The sequence below is a fragment of the Aphelocoma coerulescens genome, chromosome 10, assembly GCF_041296385.1.
Source record: "Aphelocoma coerulescens isolate FSJ_1873_10779 chromosome 10, UR_Acoe_1.0, whole genome shotgun sequence".
Classification (NCBI taxonomy): domain Eukaryota; kingdom Metazoa; phylum Chordata; class Aves; order Passeriformes; family Corvidae; genus Aphelocoma; species Aphelocoma coerulescens.
In genome coordinates this window covers 14564744-14581958 of record NC_091024.1, presented here as the reverse complement: position 1 = coordinate 14581958, position 17215 = coordinate 14564744, and the positions used below count along the sequence as shown (strand labels likewise).

General features: G+C 38.3%; 1 long non-coding RNA gene across 4 annotated transcripts in view; it reads left to right on the top strand.

Moving 5' to 3' along the window:
- Positions 1-10252, top strand: part of LOC138116355 (uncharacterized) — a 59268-nt gene extending 49016 nt beyond the window's left edge. For all 4 annotated transcript variants that reach the window (XR_011154118.1, XR_011154116.1, XR_011154115.1 and 1 more), the window contains exons 2-4: positions 3127-3228; positions 3560-3685; positions 9840-10252. This is a non-coding gene — a long non-coding RNA (uncharacterized lncRNA). The remainder of the gene's footprint in view (positions 1-3126; positions 3229-3559; positions 3686-9839) is intronic.
- The last annotated feature ends 6963 nt before the right edge of the window (positions 10253-17215 follow it).

Here is a 17215-nt window from a genome sequence, read left to right as displayed (position 1 = left end):
GTTTTACCTTTTATTTTATTACTGTACAAATTTTTGTTGGCTTTGCTATTCAGATCCTTTAATGTTCTCTGCCTTCTCTCTGTCAGCGAGCTGTTTGGATAATGCATTGCTTTATAAAATTCTTTGAAGTAAATAATATTCATTAACACCCTTGTTATGGTATTTGACAAACACATGGCCTTATAGGCCTTATTCTAGCAAAGAGATCTTATTGGATATTAGTGTCTGATAAATGTTCTAAAAGTGAAATCAGAGTAATTGATATGTCAAGAGATCTTAAATTTCAGCTCCCTGATTCTTGATATAGTACTTGCCAGTTTGAGCTGAGCCTTTTTAGTGTGCTACGGTCTCACTTAACTTACATGGTCTTTCCTACAGAAAAATCTTCACTACAGTTCACAGAGCTCCTAATAATAAGAGTAGCAGTACATGGACTTGATGCTACAGAAATAGGGTTTACACAACCTTCAAGTTACTCTTTGAAAAAAAGGATACCTCCCTGGCAATTGTGTCAACTTGAGAATCAATTACAGCAAACCTCCAGCTATTCCTATTTCATATAATTCTATTTTAGATTGTTAGTATCTAATTTATTCCCTTCACCTCTGGCTCGTATTTATTGATTTGCATTCTGGGCAATCAATATGTCTTTCAGTATGAATCATGTCAGTATTTGTTCTTTTAGGATTACCATGGTATCATTAATCAGTCTTTCTCCAGGGCGTCCCAGGCACTTGCTGCAGTGTTATGTAAGCTGATTACATGATCAAAATTGGCTTCTGATAAGAGATCACCTCTCTTCCTTGTATTCTTCCCCCAGTTAAGAACAGTTGCAAATTACAACTGCTACCAGCTAAGTAAAAGCATAAGTAAAGCTTTTTTGTGCATCACTTCTCTACTCACATGCAGGCTGCTTTCACTGCAGAGGTAACCCAGTGCCTCAACCTCCAGATTCCTTTCCTTCTGTAAAAATAGAGTCTTTCATACCAATTTGTTTACACCTCGACTGTAGTTTTGCAGCAGGGGCTGTCTCTGCTGTTCTGGTGAGTGCTGATGATTTTCAAGGTCACTCCCGCTGTACTGGCAGCAGCCTGTGTGGGTACAGGATCTAATGGTGCTGTCTCCTTTGTAGTCTCATTAACATAGATACGGGGCTTGCTTAAAACTGCCTAATGTTTGCACAAAGTGCCATTCACTTTGAAAGGTAGATATAAACTTAAAGTTGCTTTTTTCAGTTCATGACATTGTTAATATTGCTGAGAGGGTGAAGAAAGACATTAAACGTAATTGTTTAAAATATTTTGTAAATCAGATTTGAAATCTTTTCCAGATCTTTACATGGGTTTCCTCGCAAAAGATGTGATCTGTTGTTTGAATCAATCAAAGGTCTCCCTTCAACAGGAATTATGCCAATTATGCTGATGTTTTCATTAATTTTTTGGTATAAAGAAGTTTCCTTATGTCTTATTTGTAGTGGAAAAAATTAATTGTATTTCAACAGTGGCTTTCTAGTTCATGCAAGTTGGGCAGTCTTGCCAGGCTATGCTAAGAGCATCTGCTTGTTTGTTTACAGATTGTCTGGTTTCCTTTAAGTGTTCAGTGGTTTGCACTACTCAACCCACCAGGCCTCTGTTAATGATTCCTTATTTAAAAAAAGGAAATAGAGTTCTGAGGACTTAGAACATCCTTTCTGTAATAAAACATACTGAGTTGCTTTTCCTAGAATCTATGATTATATGTTTTGTTGGCCTGGGTTGACTGAAAGTTGAAGCTTTTCCTTCTCACATGTGTTAGCCTAATTAGTTGTAATAGTTTTTGCACTTAAAAACTTCTTTCAATGCTTTGTAAAACGAAACCCAGAAAATTAAGGAGATGGAAAATTTCTGAATTATTACTGGATGCGAAAAGGTAGAACAGGTGATTAAATATCTTTAACACTACAGTCTGCACAGTAAATATTGTGTGGTTGGTAGCAAAACCCATTGTATCTTCGCTGACATAAATTTCAGTGCTGATGTAATAACACTTGCATGTGAACTCTCCCTTTCTGATTTCAGTTGTGTGATTTAAAATCCAGCTGCAGAATTAAGTGCTGCTGTGCAACTGAACACTGTAATGTGAGGAACAGTCAGCATTAAAGATTACTCTCCAGCCTTGAGCATGCAAAGCAAATACACTTGAACCCCTGGTGTAATGTCAGTGTTGTCAGGGATTACTTCACTAAGTCTAACTCACAAGGAGAAACCTTGAGATGCCTTGCTGTATCATCTGTTGTCATTCTTTTTCTTAGAATGAGCTCCACAGGCCTCATGACCTTTGTACTGTGTTTATGTTCTCAATACTAAGGTCTTTCTGGGCTTATATTTATTATATATATCATGATCATTTTAGTAGTCTGTTATTACTATTTTGTTTTAAATTTTGTGCTTAAATTATGCTTCAGAGCTGAGAAGGAGTGAAGGATTTTGAGATGTGATATGCTGATTGCGATTTCAATAAAATAAAAGATAAAAAAATTAGAAGTCCATATTCCTCTTACCTGTGACAGTCAAAAACCAGGTCATTCCTTTGTGTCAAATATATCGATTTGAAATGCATTATTCATTCCTTTTGGTGCTTCTGTGGATTCCTAGTCTCAAAATACCTTTCCTGGGTACAATTATTGTCCATAGATAGCCAAAGTCACACTGTACATGTAATATTTGTTAGCTTATAGCTGTGTAAATGATAAACAGGCATACCAGTCATTTGCATTAGTACAGAGAATTTATTCCTTTTAATAGTGAAAAGCATCCAGCCTGTACAATTAAGCTTTCTTTGAAAATGTTAATGTAATTAAACTGCAGGAAAAGCTGTTTGAATATTCCATAAGCCAACAGTTATTTCAGAAGAATGCACTTATTCTAACATTACACAGATTTAAAAAACAACAACAGCAAGCATTTTTAATGTTGGTGTGGTGTTATTGCCAAACCATTTTTGTACTTCAAAAACATGGAAAGTTTAAAGAGGCACTGACTAAAATACCAGTATCTTCAAAGCTGGATGTTACATGCCGAGAATAATTCAGCAGTTTGAAATTTGGCACATAAAAATCTCGCCTTGAACTGTTTATTAATGTTCCAGATCACCTGAGCTCACAAGAACACCACCTCTTCCCAGAATGCTATAACATGGGCCAGTTCTTCGGGAGCATAATAATCTATGTCCCACCAAAGATGGAGGTAGGTTTAAGGCTTTTCCTTCTATTTTATTTCTACCACCACTGCACTCTCAGTAATTTGGGAACGTACATTTAATATCCTGTAGCTGCAGGTGTCCGGGTGTACGATTGTTCTTCTGCATGTTCTCCTGTGTATAACTATTGCTGTTACATTGGTTATTGCTGCTGTATAAATATTGTTCATTTACTGTCACAATAGTCTTGATGTAAGTTGAAATGAGTATGACAAATTTATTCTGACTGAAAGTCAATCCCTGATTATCAGGTTGGGAGCTGGGTGTTGTATGGACTGAGTCAGTATGACCAAGAGCATCACTATTTACCCACTACAGGTAGTGGATTACCAATGAACATGAAGAATTTGTTTGCACTTTTATTTGCATGTGTTTGATTTCCAAAACAAGGATCTGAACTTTCAGTAGAAGAGTATAACACAGAATATGTGTTATGAAGACTAGAAGTGTGAGTATAAGGGCAAGCATTATTTTTTTATAAAATGATAAATGCCTGATTAATCTGAACAGTAGAAACATGGTGGTATTGACCTGCATAAAAGGTAAGAAAAAGTGTGGTCATTATATCTGTCCCATAACGTTGTGTTGCTCATTATGCTGTGAGATGAGTAATATTTCAGAAGTAGCTTTTTTTGGACTCCTAGATGGACCAAGTACTCTCAGCATTATTTTTACTTAAAGTATTTTTGATATCTAACTTACTTCTTGAAGACAGGTAGGTTTATCTATACATCTTCATGCAGTTCTTGCTTAAAATAACCAGCACAGACAAATCCTTTGTCCATTTGGTCTCTCAAGTACACTTTACTCAAGACTAGGTGTTATGATTTAACTTTCTAAAAATCTGTCCATCAACCTTTGTTTAGTAGTAACTTTGTATTTCTATCTGATAACCTCAGTGTTACTAAAAGCAGTAGCAACAGGATAAAACAGCATGGACTGCAAACTTGCCAATGAGGTACTCCACTGATTTTGAGTTTCACTTCCTGCCCTTTCATGCATTTGTACCTGCAGGGCCTTAGCTAATGATAGATGGCAGCTATGGCCCTGATGCCACCCTCTGTCCACAAGTATTTTGAAACTTTTAGGGCTGTATGAGAATCTAATTACTTCTCTTTCACTCTTTAATGATGATAGCTTGGTATAAATTGTAAAAGGAGCGTAAGTTATGTCTTTTCCTTGATGAGACACACTGTATGTAAAATGCGGAGTATAATATTTGAGGTGTCACGCTTTTGCTCACACCATCAAGTTAATCCTTGCTATTTGGAATTTTCCATATATCCATAGTACAACACATTTCCTTGATGAATAATTATGTGCTTCTTTCTAAACTATGCCCATAATATATGGTGGATTATAAGGAAAGGTGTTAAATCTAAATACCAGCTTTCTCTTGTGACTTATCTATTTGTTGGGATCATAGATAGGGAAGATTGTTCAAGAAAAGTGCTACCCATCAAACCAAAAGCATTACAAAAGGCATTTCAGCCTTTTTGTTTTCACAGCGGTAAAGAGCCCTATTTATAGCAAGAGTTCAAAACATTTAATACAGTTGTCAGTAGAACTACATAGTCATGTCTGAGTTATCCAAGGTAATGGGAGATAAGAATGGGAGAGAAATTCAGTATAGTACAAATTGTATGTAAATTAGGCTTGTATCTTCAGTAAGTTCAAATTTGAAAAGCCTCTAAGCAGTTTTCTATAGAGAGTAGATGTGGGCTGCTTTAAATATCAGAAAGCAGAACACAGCCTGATGCAAGTGGCTTCCCTTGTGTGACTGGGAGCAGGGAGGGAAGCAAAGGAAGGACAAGTTCTGGTCCTTTGCTCATCCTAAACTGTGTATCACTGAGAATGGACTGTAGATCCAACTGCAGCCTCAGACAAACAGGGAAGGGACAAATTGTAAGTATTACTGAAGCACTAAATCAAGCATAGAAGAGGATTTATGCAAGTGAAAAAGAGACTTCCTATCACAAAGCTGTTGCTGAAGCTACCACAACAGAATCAGAATCTGTGTCACCGATGGGCCCTTGTGTCTGCTCCACTCTGTTTTGACTGTAACATGTACCAAAGGCGTGCTCCTGTCTTTTAAGTGAATTATAGGAAAGATTAGAAAGCTCAAATCTCTATGCTGATTTTTTTCTCTTTTTTGTTTTGTCATGTATTTCCTTTCTGAAGTATGAAAAAATTTCATGAACTATTAACTAATATTGAGAAAGTGTAGCGGGTTGGGTTTGTAACCAGGCAGAAACACCAATTTAGTGCAGTGGTTTGGTCCAAAATACTCATTACTATTTATCTTCTGTGAGATAAGAATTGGGAGAAATGCAAAGCAGGCACCAAACTTGAAAGAATATAAAGAAATTTATTAGCAGACCTAAAAGAAGAAAAAAAAAAATCATACCACACCTTCAGAACACTTCTCCTCCCCCCCCCCCCACCTTTCTCCCTTCTCCCACTGACAATGTAAAAAGACAACCCTTGAGATGTTCAGTCTGTTTATCACTTCCATAATAACCTTGTTCAATCCATTTAGGAAGAGGAGTCTCTCTTGCCCATGCTATGAAAACATTATCACAACGAGACAGCCGCCCAGGTTGGTTCTCTGCTCGCATGTGAGCCCCTTCCCCTGACTTGCAGCTTTTCCCATAACTGCTTTCGAGGGTTCACTCTTGAATTACTAGGGTACAATTTTTAAGGTTGAGCCATTCAGAAACAAAAGTTCTTTTCACCCATCTCTGGGAGCATTTCATCTCTAAGAACAGAGGCTCTCCTCCTTCCCTGGGAGCAAAGGGTCCTCCTCATCTTCATCTCTAGGACTATCTCTGGGAGCATCTCTAGGAAATGAGGTTTTCTCCTTTCCCATTTGGAGCAAAAGTCCTCATCGCTTCCATCTTTCCCTGTTCAAATTTCTCATTAAATTACAGCTGCGTCAGCATCTGCCTATCTCAGCGCAGGTGCTTTTGCTCACAAGTACAGGTTGAACGCTCCACCCGCCATGCCTTCATGAAATTACAGTGGGTACTCTGATACATCATAGCTTTACAACAGAATTTCAGCTTTAAGCATCTCCTCTTTCTCCTCCCTCAGGTTTCCAGCTCTTCACAGCACTAAAAGGGTTAATCTCACCTAGGCCTTGCAGCTGGAATGTTGCTTATTGCTGTTGGTCACATGATCTCTGCCAGACATCGGTGCAGCTTCGGCTGAATCTTGGCCGCACTGAAGGGGAGCCGGGCCCCTCTGGCTGCCCACAGCATGGCTGGGGGGGGCGGGGGGGTTCCGTGGGTGGAACAGGGCCCATCAGCTCCAGGATGGTTATGGCCCAGCCCAGCCTGGCCCAAGCAGGGCCTGGGCCGGGCCCGCTGGCCCCCGCACAGGGCCCACAGCCACCTGTCCCAGCGCTGGAAACGAGAAAGAGCTGTAAGGGGGAGGGGTGTTTATTCTTAAGTGTGGATCACAGAGGCGGTCACAATTTTAAGTAGCTTAAAGAATTGTCCATATTCAAACTGGCCAGCTGATAGGTTCTGTCAAGTCACAGAGGAAGCTGTAAGCACCCCTTTGCAAGAACATCACTTCTGGGACTGTGCTTGCTAGCCCATGACAGAAAGTCCAGAGGTGCAGCACAGAACCATCTATTTCATCCTCAGGGGATTTCCTTGCTGTCAGGATGTGTGAAGGCCACATTTCGCTTTCACGCACAACATCTCCTCACTGGAATCCAGGGGCAACGTAAATAAGGAAGTGGTTTCATTTTAAATTTCATTACTCAGCATACAATTCTAAAATTTTTGAATAAACAAGTGGTTTAACTGTGCTAGGAATCACTGACATTGCTAATTATCCTCTTCATATATATCCTCTGTAATAATTAGTCTTACATGTTCATTTACTGATTACATGGCATCTTCCTATTTGATTGTGTGCTACATCCTCTTGAAAATGCTCAAAAATACACATGATGTGCTTTCTCACTCGGAAAGGGATCTATTTACAGAGTTATTACAGGCTACATGCTTCTTCTTTGTGTTTAAGAAGAGTCATTTTCTGTTTTCTTTTTTTCAAGAAATATCCCTTTCAATATATAGCTGATCTGAATTCCACTTTTTCATAGTGATAAAATTGCAGAGAACTGAACACATTGGAGTTTGGCATGTGGCCTTTGCTCACTGATGACTGTCCTTTGTTGGTGATGCCATGGAAGTATTTCCATGATAGTCCTGTACTCTGGAGAGCTTTCATTTAAGATGAATATGTTGCAAAGGAACTTGGAATCTAAATAATAAATTGGTATTAAACCCTCTAAATTAGAAAAATACATAGTTTATTAAGCTATAAACGCAGTGTTTGAATTTCTTTGAGTGAGCTAAGGAATGAGAATTTGGAATTTGTTAAAAATGCAGTTGTGGTGTTTCTACCCTGCAAGGCTTCATAGCTTTTCATTTTTAATACTTTTCAGGTAACAAGCAAAATAGAATAGTAAACTTTCCTGATGAATAGTAATTATTATGTAATTATTAATTTCATTTAAAATTTGCATTTGTGTATCTTTAATTAAAATGCAATATAATGCAATTAGGCTATATTCTGCTGGTAATATCATCTAATACACACAAAGAAGTGCAATTTAAGGCTTAGTCTGGATCTAAATGTTATCAGGACTCCTTGAGGGTAATGCTCTTTGCACCCAGCTACTCTGGATATTTTTTGTTCTCTGTAAACACTCAGTAACTTGTAGGGCCATGTTTTTCATTCTGTATATTAAAATAAATCATACTGATTCTATTCCTGTCAAAGGGTTTATAGCTCTGATAGATAAAGGAGATCAATATCAGGCCCTCCACTTGCAATCAGCTGCATTTTTGCCTTCTAATAATTTCTGAGCATCAGAAGAAATATTTTCAGTGTTTTGAATCTATTTGAGTGTGGTTGCAAACATTTCTATTAAATATCAGGTGTGTTAGCCTGCAACCCTTGAGGGAAAGCAGGTAGGTACAGAAATAGCTGAAGTTTATTTTCTCAGGAATTGAAATATATCCAAACTACGTGTTTGCTTTACTAGAGAGAAAAAGAAATCAGTTTTGTGACATGATTTTATCTTCAGTGGTCCAGTGAGTTTGAGGCATGTTGAAGTGCATAGCTATGCCATTAAATGCCGGGAGTTTTTTTGTTTTGTTTTGTTGTTTTTTAGTGGTTTTTTTGGAAATAAAAGGTTTTGGAAGGAACCAGATTGTGCTCTTTGGATATTAGGTATGGGCTCTTGATCTTTTGAGAGGCCCTAACTTTTTTTCTTGAGAACATTAGTTTGTCTATTATTCTATTTGGCTGGAAGAGAGGAAAACTTTTGTGCAAGATCATGCTCATTTCATCACCACTGCTGTTAACTTCTCTCTGTTAATCTTTGAGTTTTATATGCAAACTTGATCTGAGTAGAAGCAAAATAATCTGCTCTGCTTTATCTGCTTGTATTTATTCTATGGCTGATGGAACAGCAATTACTTCTCTAAAATGTTTTATTTTGGTTAGTGGTAAAGAATCAGGCTCTTTCCCAGTGTAGCAAGCGTATGAATCTTGTCATGTTATCATGTAGCTTAAGGGATTGGTTACTTCTCACAGTAGTTGTTTTTCAAACGAGAATGTATTGAATGAGCTCTCTCTGAGGCTTTCAGACAATTAGGTATCACCAGAGCTCTGACTGGAGTCAGCAGGAACTGGAGGCAGCAACTGTGGCAAGAGTTGTGGGATTTGAGATGTGGTTTGTTCTATAGGTTCTAACAGTGTTGCAGCTGGTAACAGGCCTGTGCCTCTACTCAGTGCATGGAAGTCACTCACTGGTTACCCAGGGGATGCAGGAACTGCAAAGGGAAGAGAATGGAGGAGTTTGCACCTGGATGATGGACAGCTCTCCCAGTCACCTTTGCGGGGAGGTGTTTGACAGATGGCTTCAGGATCTTTCCGGGTGGGAATTTTGGCCGATTCTCAAGATTCTGCCAGCTCCTGCTGTGTCTAGTCCAATTTGTAAGCTTAAATTATTGCCCTGGGTGGAGTGTCCTAGAGAGTTCCTGCTGCAGAAGAGGGAAAATTGAATATAGGTAAGATATTTGTATATAGTCTATAGAAACTGTTCGTGTAGGTGTGAAAATGGTTAAATATAGTTAAGATAGAGGCACTGGATTATGCATGTACTGGAGTGGTTATGTGGGACCATGGGCCAGCTGGATTGCGAAATTTGAGCAGAAGAATTGTCTGGGTAGTCACTCACAATCCAGATGTTAATGACACTGCAAGGAGCCCAGCAACAGAGGGTCCCATTGCTTCCCAGACAGACGCTGGCCATCCTGGTAGAGAGCTCTGGTTCCCCATATCAGTGTTACCTGATTCCTAGATCCTAAACAGTTAATGTTTTCTTTTTAATGACCACTCTGTTTATGGGTGTCAATGCAGCAGTAAGCACCACTGAAACGCAGTGTCCTTTTTTGTCATGGTAAAATTTTATCTTAAAATGGTAAAAATGTTCTATTTTCTCTGTTTCATTTAAATCACAACTAGTTCATAAATTCACTTCTGACTGCAATGTTTGTCCCCTCTTCTCTCTCTCCCAGATATTTGCCGCTCATCAGATCTGTCAGCTCAGCTGCTCAAATGAGCCCTATCTGACGTGCTCCAGCTAAAAGTGGATCTGAGGGGGCTTTAGCAATGCACCAGCTTTCCAAAGTAGTGATCAGTTAGTGTTTATTGGTTTAATAATTAATGTGACTGTGCTATTGCAACTATGCATTTTTTATTGCCAATTCCATTTTGATAGTAATTGAAGGTGATTTGTATTTTGTCCTGGTAAACAAGCAAGACTCTCTGTTTCCCAGTCTCACTTTGCCAATGTCTGAAATTTCCTTTGTAGACTGTTCATTCCAAAAAGAGAAATAGCTTTAAATAATTATTAGTATAGCTTGAAAAAAAATTTAAAACTTGCTTTAGTTTATCGCTTCTGTCACTTTTATGATGCAGCCTTAATAAATATCTCATAGCTTATTGCTTTCTTTGACTTACTTTGTTCCTAACTCCCAATAAATGAGGCTTTGAGTGATGATGCTGGTGGAATAGGCAATGAAGGACTTCTACTTTTTTTTTTTTTTTTTAACCTGCTTGGACATGGTGTCACTTTTAGATGCATCAGACTATGGCAATTACATAGATTTTATTATCAGTGTCGTTTTTCCTTAATTTTTTTTTATTGTCTGCAAGACACAATGGTCCTCTTTTGTTTGCCTCAAATGGTATTCTGTTTCCCCCTGAGCTGTAAAACTGGTTTCCAGCTTTCACTTAACAAATTCTGCTTATGTTATTCATGGCTTAAATGGTAGTAATTATTCAAGTGTAAAATAAGTATGCATCCCCTGTGATAGTTTAATATGTTTTTCCACTGTGCAGTACTGTCTGTTGATTTATAATGGATAATTATAACCTATTTATATAACCATATTTAACCACATATAACCATGTTTATATAACCTTTATAACCATGTTCTACAGAGGATGAAATGGAACATGCATTGGGGGCATGTGCTTTATGATGATTATGCATCCAGAGTAACAGCAGAGAATAGGAATAAATGTGGGTGACTGGGAGCTTTTTGCAGCAAGCAAATATCTATGGAGTGTTTGAAGCTGATTTTACTTAGTGAAATTCCCTAGAAAAAGTGAATGATACCACACATGAAAATGTTGCCAAATCTAGGGTGTTCATGTCTTACATGTGAAGGGAATTGTCTCCGGAGCTTTTATTTCTGCTTCTGCTTGGGCTAAGAAGGAAAGAAACCAGTGACAGACTTTCTGTAAGGATCAAGATGGAGTAGGCACAGAAGACATGAGTAGGATGGCCCGATTTCATGAGGGCAGCCCTGGACTGAGAACCACTATTTGATACCAAGCTATTTGTGATGTAGCAATTGCATTTGGTTTTCCCCTTTTCAAACATCAGTGCCTGCAGCCATGCCCTCCAAAGGGAGCCTTTGTGCTCTGTAATCCTGAGCCATCAGCATAGTTCCCAACACCTCACCAAGACAGATTAAGAAAGATCTTGTGACATAGCTCATGTGTTCTACTGATGGGGAGACTGTTGGGACTAAAATCCTTGTTTCCATAAATCCCATGCTTGAAGACTGGATAATTTTAAACCACAGTGGAATTCCTGTGACTGAACTAGGGGAGTGGAGCCAAACCATACCACCTGCAGCATCATCTCTAGATATTGGCTATACTGATAACAAAATATGTAGAGATGTGGATCTTGTCCTATGCTTCAGCAGCAACAGGCATTTTTACAGCCTAAGTGCTGTGTCTTTTGTTAGGAATCTCGTCTTTGTGGTAACCATCCAGAGCAAAACCCAGCAGCTTCCATTGGTTTTCTCAAGCCAGGCGGGCTAAAGTTCAGGTTGTTTCCAAACCAAACACAAGAGATGTGAAAGGCAACACTGAGCAGATGTAACTCCAAAAGGGAAATTTGCCTGATTCTGTGTGTACATGGCATATTAATAGGAATATTCTGTTAGGAAGAATAGGGGAAAAATAAGTGAGGTTTTTCCTGTGTGTATATTAGAAGAGAAGCTGGTCTTTGCCCGGGTCAGTTCTACTACCTACCAAGGCACAGAGTTTAGAAAGTGGTTTTCTTGTGCTCAAATGGAAAGATTTGAATATAAACAAAAGAATTGAATTAAAATAAATACATGGTAATGATTTTTTTCTCCCTGCATAGTTAATAATAATGCTGCTAGTCATGGTGCTGATGCGTTCAGAGTTGCAAATTTTTAACTAGGGCAGATGAAGATTATTTGGTGCATCCTGGTGTTAGCATGAATTTCCAGAATATTGGGATACACTGATAATTTATGTGGTAGGAAAAGAAAATACTGCTTTTGACTTTTCTTGTGTTTCCCTAATGCACATCTGTAGCATAATGATGAGATGTTCTGTGTGTGCCTGTTTGTGCTGGTTGCTTACAAAGAACAGCAGCTTGAGGGGCTTATCAATATTAATATACCTCTGCAAGTCTGTCGTTTCTTTCATAAAATGAATGCTTACAGCAAGAGGTTTGGATACAAGCTTTAAAAGAAATATATTTAGATGCAGACAGAGAGAAAAGGACCATTAAAGGTAATGTCCAGTGTATGTTTGTGTATGTGATATATATGTATGCATGCATAAATATATATACTCACATAGACATGTGGGTGTGCAAATTTGTTCTTTGCTGTCAAAGTGTAAAATTAAAGGCCTAGAGTATGTTTCTTGAACAGCTGATGGAATTCTCCAATATTTTCAGGAGAAATTTATAAATGATGCTCATGTATACATCAGTATCAGCCAAAGATTTAGTTCATAGTCTTCAGCAGGAATAGCTGAAAAACAGCTTGATGATATTGTAAAATTGCCATTCACAGGGCTGACTATAATATGGGGTTTCTTTGTACTTAATTGCCTAGAAGGGATTTACTCTGTTTTGATCTTATCTCTGTCTTCACGGCTAGATACTCTCTGGAAAAAGTAGTGTGGGGTTTCTGTTCAACTCTGTTTCTGGCTGAACTTTGGAAAAGACTTCACAAACTTTGTCTTGGGCTCTGAGATAGCCCATCTTAGTTGGGAATTTTCTTGAAAACATTAGCCAAGAATTCTTTCTGCCACTTCTTTGGAAAGGATGCAGAGGCAGCACAGCCACTTCTGGAACTGATTATCCTTGTGTTATATGTAGCCACTGCAGTCAACCATTATATTTAGTAACCAAGTGCATTATTTCGTCAGGTCTCTGCCAACTAGTTGCAAGCAGTTCAACATGAAGAGGTTACTGTACTATTCAAAGTTATAGGAAAAATTGTTTTAACTTGACAAAAGGGGAAAAAAAATTAAACCCTTGCCCCTTATTTGTCTTTTCAAATAACTGTGAATCAAACAGGCTTTTTCTCATAATGTCCCTGCAAAGATATCATTAGATTAATTGTTCGATTCCAAAAGTAGAGATAATATTTATAAGAGGGAAGAAAACAAACAAACTCCTGGTTTATTACATTTTACGTAGTGGGGGAACAAAAACATGAATGTTTCAGCTGTGATCCAGAAACCAATGAAGAGGTTCTGCAGTTGTGCTAAAATGATGTGGTGCTGCTCATGTTCCTGGTATATCGCTAGGCCACTGCTTTGATGTTTTCTTGTTCTCTAAAGAAAGGAGTTAATATGGGGTGAATTATTCTTTAGCGTGTGTGCCCTTGTTCATCTCGAAAATTATCGCCTATTACTCTTAAAATAGAGGGAGAAATTTTGGTAAAGTACCTTCAAGATTGCTAGGAAAAGGATTATATCCATGTTTTTGGTGTCTATATGAATACTTGTCTCCATTTCCAGTCAGATTTATATCCTTGTGGTCTAAATCAATAACTATATTCACTTGATGGATGGTTCCAGCAGTGCACAGAGCCCTTGTGCTCAGTGTAAGCAGTTTACAGATGGAGCAATGTGTAAAACCAGGAACAGATTGGGGGTACTTTACTCTTTGGAGTTGTGAAGCTGATCTCCACGGCCTCCTATAGAAATGGGAGAGACTCCTCCACAGGACATTTCCAAGCAGCTTGGTGAGTCAGCCCTCATATTGAGCTTTCCCTGGAGAAGGTGAGCATTCCATTGCGACTGAGAGGAACTGCACTGGCTGAGGACCAGCAAGTCTCTCCCTGAGTATGTGCCTATGGACTCATCTCTTCCATACAGAACAGGATACCCTGGTTAGATACTTCCACATACTTCCACAGGGAAAGATGTTAGAATGAGTTCTCTATGGAGAGGAGGTGCAGTCTTCATTTATAATGAAGGTAAATCCAGACAAAAGAGAGCATGTCATTCAAATAAAAATTAATAAAATAATTTGTTGTTAGAAGTCTGAGTTGATGCAAACATGACCTTTGTGCCTGCTTTAGGTACAGCTTACAAACAGAGCACATGTTTGAGAGGCTGCAAACAGTAGGAGTCAGCTGAGTTGGTTTAAATGTGCATTCCTCCTGCTGTGATAATTAGCAAAAAGCTGACAGAGAATTAAGCGTGAGGGGTTTGTTTCTTAAACATTAACTTTTGGATGAAGCATAAATAATGAAGCAAAATATGTCCCTAATTAATATTTTGTCATTCCTACAGTTCAGTGAGTATTAGATCAAACTGCAGGAGCACCAGAATATTAAATAGTTTGTTCTGCTCTTTAAGGAGCTGATACCAGATTTCTGTTCCCACTCCTTGTTTTTGAGGCCATAATGCAGACCTATTTAGAAATGCACGAACATTGAAGAATTCAGCTTTATGTAGTATTGGGAGTTAATTAAGAAGTATCTGCTGTTCACAAACAGCCAATTTTAGAATTATCTGGCAGAAATGCAGATTAAGCACTTGGTTTTCAGAGTAATAGTGAGGAATATGTCTTCTCTATTGGCATTTTGAAATATTATGCAAGTCTGTCCAGGTTTCATCTGGGATAGAATCAGATTTTTTATTAAATGGTAGATAAGTGAACGCATTCTGTAATGGTGAAAAGGGATCTGAACTTTTAATTCAGAAAGAATAATCTGAACTCTATGAATAAATAAAGGCACTTTGCATGAGAATGCTATAGATACAGACTGAAACTATATAAATATAAAAAGACCTGAAATACTTTTTATATAGTAGTAATTGCTAAATGCTTCTGTGTTACTCAGAAATTGATGGTATATAGATGCTCATCACAGGAGAGGAACTTCAGTTTACATTATTTAAATCAAATCAGGATCAAAGGGGTCTATTGTCTTATTTATGACTCATAGTCAACAATCAGGGAACTGTAAATACAGAGTCAAAATGTTTTCTATCAAATCTCTAAACAGGTGTGCTTTAAAAGATTTTTTATTTATTAAAATGAGGTATCCCAATTCCTTTGCACCTCATTAAACACCAGAACAACTTTTCAGTGTTTGAAATAAAATTGTTTAGAGTAAGAGTAGCTGTTAGAGCTAAATACAAAGTTCTGTCTGCCTTTCCCACTCTCCCAGGGAGCAGTGACCCAGCAATCAGAAGCCAGCCAGCAGGCCCATGGCTAAGATGTTCCTGTTGTCCTTCTGTGCTCTCCTGGTCAGGACAGAATGGGCCCTTCTGTAGCCTTGTTGCCTGAGGGGAGGGGGGCCTCTGATCCTCAGTGCACAAAGAAAAGAGAATACAGAGACTTAACAGGCTGTGTATGCAGCAATGTTAATTATCCTTCTATCTTCTAAATACAGCATTTGGGAATTGATACATTAATTTTGGGGGGGAAAAAATGTGGCACTACAGTGTTTCAGGGACAATGCAGCTGAGAAGCTGTGTTTTCTATTAAGGTAATCTAGCAAACAAGTTTAAGCTCCTTGATCATTATATGGGACCCCATGCTGATCAAAGTGGTACAGTCTGATCATTTATTACAGCAGTGGCTTGTGTTGCTTTCTGTAATGTTTAATATTTGGTGAGTTCAGGTCATTAAAAGAATATAGTAACCTTGGATCCACATCTCCAGTTTAAGTTCTAATAAACAGGACACTGTCTTGGAGAGCTTGGCAGCTTGAAATCTGTTGCAAATGAGGAATCTTTAAAGTGTGTTTCTCCATTTGCAGCTTTGTAGATCATGGCTTGCAGTTCTGATACCAAATCATACTAATGAATTGAATCTTTGTAACATGATGTCAAATTCTGTTTCCTTTTTTTCTTGCATAGGGTGAGATGGTTGCTTTTTCAATAGCAAACAGAATGTAAGATCAAAGAGAGCTCTATGACTCAAATGTTCCAGGTATTGATATTGTGCATTAAGCCATCTGTTTCCAAGTATTCCTTGAAATAATCTTTGCATCTGTAAGAGTTACCAAACCAGAGGCAGAATTAATTAAATGTCAGCTCACTCAGGTGGCTTAATGGAATATTAGAAAGAAACATGCCTTCAAAGCCCCAGTAAAAGCATGCAACTTTCGGTGTGTTGTGTTCTTCTGATTTTAGTTGTATGATGACAGCACCTAGTGATGCTGGTCCTAGTGAAATGTGGTGTCTGAGGAAGCTCATATTAAAACACAGCACTTGCAGTGCTGTATGTGTGAAGGAACCATGAAAGACAGAGGCTGGGAACACCTAGGGCCTGCAGTAATGCATCCAAAACCACTTAGGAAGCCACTGGCAGCACTGGAGAACATGTTTTAGAGGTGTTTCCATCACACCCTGTGAGTAAAATGGGCTGCACCTGAGCTGGTGCTGCAAGGCTGCCCAGCACCACAGCTGAGAGCCAAGATATCTGGAATCAAAATTAACTCTCTTGGATGTTATAGCCCCTTCTAGTTTTATTAAGGGTCAGTGTAGTTACTCTGACCTTGGGTCTCAGAATATTGCTGATTAAGGGCAGAAATAGTATTTACAGATTACATAGTTGTAATTTCTACTTGAACTTCAGCTGCTTATTCTGATGAAACTGTATTGTAAATGTAGGATTGGATTAATTTTTATCCTGTACTTTTGATAGTGATAGATTAAAGATTAGATAGGAAAACATGAAAATTATGGAGAGCTGAATCTTCAGCTAGCTGTGATGGGCTTTGAGTAAAAGGACTGATGTTGTGGTTAATGATAGTTACAAACCTTTTAATGTAATTTGGAATGATTTGGAAGTCTCCATAAAAACACTGAATTTGGGCATCCTCTAAAGACTGTAAACAGCTACTTGGTATTTGAAAGCAAAGGAACTCCCTTCTATCACTGGTCTCTCTTCTCATATGGGATTCCACCCTAGGAGTAAGTACTGTACTCTTTGGATGTACTAGGTTTGTATTTTGTGAAATGTAGCTGTTTTGAGCACGTAACTGCCAGCAGTTGTGGAACTCTTAAAGCACCTGTAATGGCTCTGTCTAAAGCAGCAGTACATTCGTATTGCAGCTACTGAAGCCAGCACTGATCTGGATTT